This window comes from Bison bison, unplaced genomic scaffold (genome assembly GCF_000754665.1).
Source record: "Bison bison bison isolate TAMUID 2011002044 unplaced genomic scaffold, Bison_UMD1.0 scf7180017864235, whole genome shotgun sequence".
In the NCBI taxonomy this organism is placed as follows: Eukaryota; Metazoa; Chordata; class Mammalia; order Artiodactyla; family Bovidae; genus Bison; species Bison bison.
Window position 1 is genome coordinate 3,009,636 of NW_011494807.1, and position 8,314 is coordinate 3,017,949.

An 8,314-nucleotide genomic window follows, 5' to 3' on the forward strand; every position below is an offset into this window, starting at 1 on the left:
ATGCTTAGGGGGAAGCCCAGAAATCTGTTTTCTCAAGCCTTCCAGAGGATTCTGAGGCACACTAGAACTTGAGAATCACTGCTTTCTATAAGTCAACTTTAACAGAAGGGCATAGTCCCACAGAGTATGAAAAAAGCATAAACAGATTGTCATCTCACCATGGTCTCATGACCAGATGGGGGAGAAAGGAAATGAGCTTTCGTGGTTTGTAGCCAAGAGTTAGTTTCTCTAGCCATTGAGGCAGGTGGAAGAGATGGGTGGATGGAGGCATTGAGATAGCCAACAAGTCTTCAAGGAAATTGAGTCTGACTTTGCCCCAGTAAACAAGGTCAAGTTAAATTAGCAAGTAGCTGTGACACTGGCAGCATGATCTGGGTGTGTGCTCTGTTGCATTATACTGTCCAGAGAGATGTTATCATTCCCTCCCTCCCACTGGGCTGGCTGGATGTGTCCTCTTATTGATAGAAACAGGGACAGGATGGTTCAGTTACATCAAGGGAAGCCAGGCATCTAGGGATGGGGCTGCCAGGCGAAAGGGACACTCCAAGCCTTTGAAAACATATATTCCAAAGCCAATTACACACTAAAATTCAGATAGAACTTTGGTACCTCAACTTAAACTGCGGTATTTAATTGTATTACATCAGTCTATTTTAAATCTAAAGCCTATCTAGATTTAAATCTTAAGATTTAATTTAACTTTAGATTTAAATCTAAAGATTAATCTAAAGGCTTCAAATATTTTGACAATCTGACATCAAAGATAGAAAGCCTCATTATAATTGGTGCTGACCTGGAGGGTCCTTGGCCCCATCCTAAAGGATTATCCTAGGGAATTCTCACAAAATCCAACTGACAACTATAATTTTTTTTAAATGTCCCCACAATTGCATCTTCATAGAGGTTTTAAAAATCATTGGAAAAAATTATTAGTATAATCTCTCCCAGTTACAATATGGTTTCTCAGATCCTTTTTAGGGCCATCTTGTATAACTAATTCATTAATCATTATATCACAATTAAATACAAAGAAGATTTAGGATTTTTAAATTAGAATATTCCTTTAAACATAGAGGACTGCTTTTTCACTGGTAAAATGACAACTTTAATATAAAATACACTGAAGAATAAGATGTTTTCACTGTGGACACTTTTATGAGTAATGAATAAAAATGTCATAGTCAAACTCTATGTAAATAACATATTGACTCTATGAATAGTATTCTTTTTCTATCTATGCAAATATTTTCCATTTATACTCTATGTGCCAAGATAAAACCACTTTTAAATTACTTCCTTAAAATGGCACCACCTTCTTTATTTCTTCTAAGCTGTATGTTTACTTTTAACTCAAGATATTTTTGAAGTCTCAGCCTTCACTGGATATTGTTTAAGAAGAGAGTTAGATACTAAAATAAGAAAAAATTTAATTTAATAAAAACTCCCAAATGGATGGAATTTCTTCTGATTCTAGTTTACTGGTTTGGTTTCCAAAAATACATAGATATTATGCAAATATATAAAAATAGCTCTGTTGATACAAGAAGAGTTGTCTGTGTGTTCTGTATGTACATTGTTCTGAGTTCCTGAGAAGTATTCTGACCAGCAGCTCACTCCAACAGCAGGAATTAAGTTTCTTGGTAAACTCAGGACTCTTTTAAGAGTTTATTAATACTTGTCAAATAATGGTGCTTTGATTAAGAAAATATAATTCCCACTCAAATATCATCAGATTCCCCACTGTTAGGGATGATTTAAGTGTGATATAACAATATTAGTATCTGAGATTTCCTCATTAGTCTTAATTTTAAATAGATCATATATATGCTGGCTTGAAGTAACAATACACTGAGCTCTTTCATGGTCAGATGAAAACTTTTCACTATCAGTCCCAAGATCCCACCATCTTTAATACTCCTTAATGTCAGAAGAGTAGAGTGAACAGGAAGTAAAATGTGCCTCTCTTTAGCCCCATATGCCCTGCCACCCCCAGGCCATCATTCTGTCATCTGCCTAGAATTTAAGGAATGAGACTTTTCCATTTGATTATGTGCTTTATCTCATCTAATCTTTCCAAAAAGTCATTAAGTAATGGCTCAGATGGTAAAGAATCTGCCTGTAATGCTGGAGACACAAGTTCAATCCCTGGGTTGGGAAGATCCCCTTCAGAAGGGAATGGCTACCCACTCCAGTACTCTTGCCTGGCGAATTCCATGGACAGAGGAGCCTGGCGGGCTACAGTCCATGGGGTCGCAAAGAGTCAGACACAACTGAGTGACTAACACCACACACTAAGTGCTTTATCTCATCTGATCTTTGTAAAAAGCCATTAAGGAAGTTCCTATTTTTACTCAGAAACTCCAAAGCCTGCACGCTTCACTACCACACAATATTAGCAGAGACAGAGGTGCCTCAACCAGTTTGTATTCATGAAATGTACAAGTATCGCTCCCAAATTATGGAATCTACTGCACAGATCCTTCTTTCCAAAGACTATGATTTTTCATAATACTTGCCTTACAGTAATAGTAGTCATGATAAAGAAGAAAAATCCTGTTATCTGAGATGATTTTGTAGTTGTATTATTTAGGATTAGGTTGACTATGTGTGACAAAAATTCCCAATGATGGCTTAAACAAAACAGGAGTTCATTTCTGTGTGATGTAAAAGCCTGGAGCTGATACAGCAGATTCTGAATCAGGGACTCAGGCCCCCTCTACTTGATTGCTCTACTGGTCCCAAGTTTACTTATGGTCCCAAATGGCTGTTGGAGTGCCAGCGATTATATGTGATTACATACAACTTCTACAGCCAGCAGAAATAGTGGGTGGGGAAAGGGCATATCTCCTTTTTTTTTTTTTTTTAAATAAAGAAGTTTGTACATAAAACTGTTTACATTATATGAGTCTCCCGCATTGTAGGCAGACGCTTTACCGTCTGAGCCACCAGGGAAGTCTTACATTATATAGGATGGCCAGAACTTAGTTACATGGGCACCCCTGCCTATAAGGGAGGAGGAAAAGTTCTCTTTATTCTGAATTATCACGATGCTTGCTGAAGTCTGATGCTTATTATGAAGGAAGAATAGGGTATGATTAGATTCGGATTTAGGGGATCAGCACACAGTCTCTGCTCAGAGGGGGTCCGGGGCGGGGGGTGGTTCATCCATGCTGAGAGGACAGCAGGGTGAACTCAGGACTATGAAGGAAAGGATAGCATATGTCCATAAAGGTCTGGGCTGAATGTAGCCAGATCTTTTAATTTTTTAAAAAGAAGCCAGGACACTGGATTTTTATGTGAAATTTCTTGATTTTTAATTACCAGTTGATTAAAATATTTTTTTAAAATGGTGTGGGCCAAATAAAACCCATCTGTGCCAAGGCCTCAGACTGACAGTTTGCTTCCTTTGATCTAAAAGAACTGGTTTTGTTTCTTTTTTAGCTTTATTTTCAGTTAAACAACATACTGACTGAGGAGTACAATGTGTATGGTACCATGTTAAGGCCAATGAAAGACAAAAAGATGTAATCTTTCATTGGAACAAGGCAGTCTCTGATATAGGAGACAGGGTTCATGACTAGAATTTTTTAAACAAGAGGTTGCAGTAACTCATTTTTAGTTTTATTTCCTTTTGGTTTTGACCCAGTTTCTTTACCTGACCCCCAACACCGTATCTTATTTCTTTTGACCTTTTCCCCAGTTTTAATAGTTTCCATTCCCACTTCAGTTCAACCAAGCAAATAATTCCATCCCTCAAAGTATGTATTTATAAATGCATCTCTTAGAAATATCAAATAGTCTCTTCCTTATTTTGTTGGCAGTGTTCTATTCTACTGAAAAATTGCTTTAAGCCTTTCTTTACATGCTCTCATCCTTGTAAGTTTAACCATATACACTTGTATGATATAATTTATATCTGAACTTTTTATCCTCAGAAGAATGTGTGATAGGACAAAACTTATTAACATGACTAATATGTAAGTGTCTACAACATTCGCTACTGCTCCTCCCAGTAGGTGAGAGACATGGAAAAGCCACCAGTACCACTCAGGCAGTTCTCTTGACCTGCCCTGGAAGACCCAGGATGCCCAATCCTCCCACTGTCCTCTGGTGCTGTCATAACTGGCAGACTGGAGTCAGGACCTGCTATATAATTTGCAGGGACCAGAGTTTAGACTTGTAAAGAATTTCAAGACATTGATGTCAAAGCATTAAACTAAGCATGAGGTGCTTCTGAGTGCAGGGTGCTACGTTGGCTACAAAGCTCTCAGGGCCATGAAGTTGGCCACGACTGTGGTTGTGGACCTGTGGACATTTGGAGCCAGAAAAGTTTGCTGGAATGCTGGTAGCAGGAAAACATGGCCCAGAGACATGGGATGAGGTATTTTTTTCAGGGGCATATTGGGGTGAGAGAAGTACAGAGGTCGTTTATAGTATGAGCAAAGGGAGGGAATGGAAAGGTTAAAGACTTCTTGTTTGGAGTGTTATAGTCTTCATGTCTCCCTTTAGGGTGTTCAAGAAATAGAACTGAAAAAAAAAAAAAGGAAAAAGAAAATAGAAGTGAAGAGGATAGATCTAGAGATAATCATACTAAGTGAAGCTAAGTGATACAGAGAAAGACAAATATCATATTGTATCACTTACACGTGAAATTGAAAATAATGATACAAATGAACTTATTTACAGGACAGAAATAGACTCACAGAGAAAAATTTATGGTCACCAAAGGGGAAAGAAGGGGAGGGATAAATCTGGAATTTGGGATTGACATGTACATCAATTCAGTTCAGCTCAGTCACTCAGCTGTGTCCAACTCTTTGTGACCCCATGGACTGAAGCACGCCAGGCCTCGCCGTCTATCACCAACTCCCAGAGTTTACTCAAACTCATGTCCATTGAGTTGGTGACGCCATCCAACCATCTCATTCTCTCTGGTCCCCTTCTCCTCCCACCTTCAATCCTTCCCAGCATCAGGGTCTTTTCCAGTGAGTCAGTTCTTTGCAGCAGGTGGCCAAAGTTTTGGAGTTTCAGCTTCAGCATCAGTCCTTCCAATGAATATTCACGACTGATTTCCTTTAGGATTGACTGGCTTGATCTCCTTGCAGTCCAAGGGACTCTCAGGAGTCTCCTCCAACACCACAGTCCAAAAGCATCAATTCTTTGGTGCTCAGCTTTCTTTATAGTCCAACTCTTACACCCATACATGACTACTGGAAAAACCATAGCTTTGACTAGACGGACCTTTGTTGGAAAAGTAATGTCTCTGCTTTTTTAATATGCTGTCTATGCTGACATGTATGTACATGGACTGTACATAAAAAATAATAAGAACCTACCATATAGCACAGGGAAATATATTTAATAACATATAATAGCCTATAATGGGAAAGAATCTGAAAAAAATACATATACATGTATATATGTGTAACTTTGCTGCATACCTAAAACATTATAAATCAACTATACTTGAATTAAAATTTTAAATTAATTATTTTAAAAAAGAAGAAATGGAAATGAATAAACAGTTATTTTGAAAGGTTGTTTTATTCTGTAAGAGTCTGTGCCATTCAGGGAGTGAGAGATATGGGGGTCATAACTATATATCATTTTAGAGTTAGTAGCAATCTCACTATTTAGGGGATTGCTGAAATTTTCAGAGTCATGGCAGTTTGTTGGCATTGATGACCTGTGATAAAGAAAACATGATGCTTCACTGACTTCCTTCCTTCCTTTAACAAATGTGAAGTCTTTCATTATCTTCCAGTAAGAAGCTTAAATATTTTCACTTAATTATCATTAAAGTTAAGCAACCAAATGATTACTTTCCCGATACAATTGGAAAGAAGATCATAATGAATCTTGTTTCTTCATAACTGCTACCCTGTATGCCACTTCACTCACCAGAAGCTATGTTCAAGGACAAGATCTGCTTAGGTCTTCTCAACTTGTTCCCCATTACCTCCTACACACTTGTCTGTCCGTGGCTGCCTACCATCTTCACTCTTTTCTCTATGCCTCCAGACTCCCAATTCCCATCCAAATGCTCTTACATCATCATTCTCTGCCCAGAAAGTTCCTTCAGCCTCCTTGCCTGGAGTAATATGTCACTTTTCACCAAAAATATAGTTCATATAGGTTCTAAATATGACTTTACCGCTACTACTAAGTCGCTTCAGTCGTGTCCGATTCTGTGCAACCCCATAGATGGCAGCCCACCAGGCTCCATCCCTGGGATTCTTCAGGCAAGAACACTAGAGTGGGTTGCCATTTCCTTCTCCAATGCATGAAAGTGAAAAGTGAAAGTGAAGTCGCTCAGTCGTGTCCCACTCTTAGTGACCCCATGGACTGCAGCCTACCAGGCTCCTCTGCCCATGGGATTTTCCAGGCAGGAGTACTGGAGTGGGGTGCCATTGCCTTCTCCGAAATATCACTTTATGTATGTGCTAAGTCACTTCAGTCGTGTCGTGTCCAACTCTTTGCGACCCTAAGGACTGTAGCCCGCTAGGCTTCTCTGTCCACGGGATTCTCCATGCAGGAATACTAGAGTGGGCTGCCATGCCCTCCTGCAGGGGATCTTCCCATTGCAGGGATTGAACCCAGGTCTCCTGTGGCTCCTGCATTGCAGGCAGATTCTTTACTGCTGAACCACCAGTGAAGACCTAAATATCACTTTAATACTATCAATTTTTAATCCCCTCTGGAAAAAGTCTCTTCTTCTTGGAGATTCATGCAACTTGCTGTCCCTCCTTGTCATTGGAAACCATCTGATTCTGGTCACTCCTCCCTGTTGAGGGAACCTCAAAATTCTTAGCTGCCTTTTCTCCCCACCAAGCTCATCCCCAAAATATCTAGCCTTGAATCAGCCTTATCATCCACCTCACTCCTTCACCTCCAGGGCCAGACTATAGGAGAAAATCACATAAGTGTTGGGATTATTGCTGCCAGAAACATACAGCCTCCATAGGCTTCCAGTAGTATTCGCCACTTCCCCATATGTCCCTAGTGAATGGTCTCATCAAATCTTCACAAGATCTACTGAAAATATTTGGAATTGCCATCTATGCTGGTACTGACTTCTTTTTGCTTATATATTAACCTTTCCTATCCCAATAAATAAATATATTTTATACGTGGGCTTCCCTCATAGCTCAGTTGGTAAAGAATCCACCAGCAATGCAGGAGATCTCAGTTCGATTCCTGGGTCAGGAAGAATTGCTGGAGAAGGGATAGACTACCCACTCCAGTATTCTTGGGCTTCCCTTGTGGCTCAGCTGGTAAAGAATCTGCCTGCAATGCAGGAGACCTGGGTTCAATCCCTGATTTGGAAAGATACCCTAGAGAAGGGAAAGGTTACCCACTCCAGTATTCTGGTCTGGAGAACTATACAGTCCATGGAGTCACAAAGAGTAAGACACGACTGAGCAACTTTAACTTTCATCAGTTCAGTTCAGTTGCTCCGTCGTGTCCAACTTTGTGACCCCATGGACTGCAGCATGCCAGGCCTCCCTGTCCATCACCAACTCCTAGAGCTTACTCAAACTCATGTCCATCAAGTTGGTGATGCCATCCAACCATCTCATCCTCTGTTGTCCCCTTCTCCTCCCACCTTCAATCTTTCCCAGCATCAGGGTCTTTTCAAATGAGTCAGTTCTAGGCATCAGATGGCCAAAGTATTGGAGTTTCATCTTCAGCATCAGTCCTTCCAATGAATATTCAGGACTGATTTCCTTTAGGATGGACTGGTTGGATCTCCTTGCTGTCCAAGGGACTCTCAAGAAGTCTCCTCCAACACCACAGTTCAAAAGCATCAATTCTTCGGCACTCAGTTTTGTTTATAGTCCGACTCTCACATCCATACGTGAAGTGAAGTGAAGTGAAGTCGCTCAGTTGTGTCTGACTCTTTGCAACCCCGTGGACTGTAGCCTACCAGGCTCCTCCGTCCATGGGATTCTCCAGGCAAGAATACTATTGGAAAAACCATAGCTTTGACTACACGGACCTTTGTCCATCATTACCAAAGTAATGTCTCTGCTTTTTAATATGCTGTCTAGGTTGGCCATGACTTTTCTTCCAAGGAGCAAGTGTCTTTTAATTTCATGGTTGCAGTCACCAAACCCCAGTGATTTTGGAGCCCCCCAAAAGAAAGTCAGTCACTATTTCCACTGTTTCCCCATCTATTTGCCATGAAGTGATGGGACCAGATGCCATGGTCTTCGTTTTCTGAATGTTGAGTTTTAAGCCAACTTTTTCACTCTCCTCTTTCACTTTCATCAAGAGGCTCTTTAGTTCTTCGCTTTCTGCCATAAGGATGGTG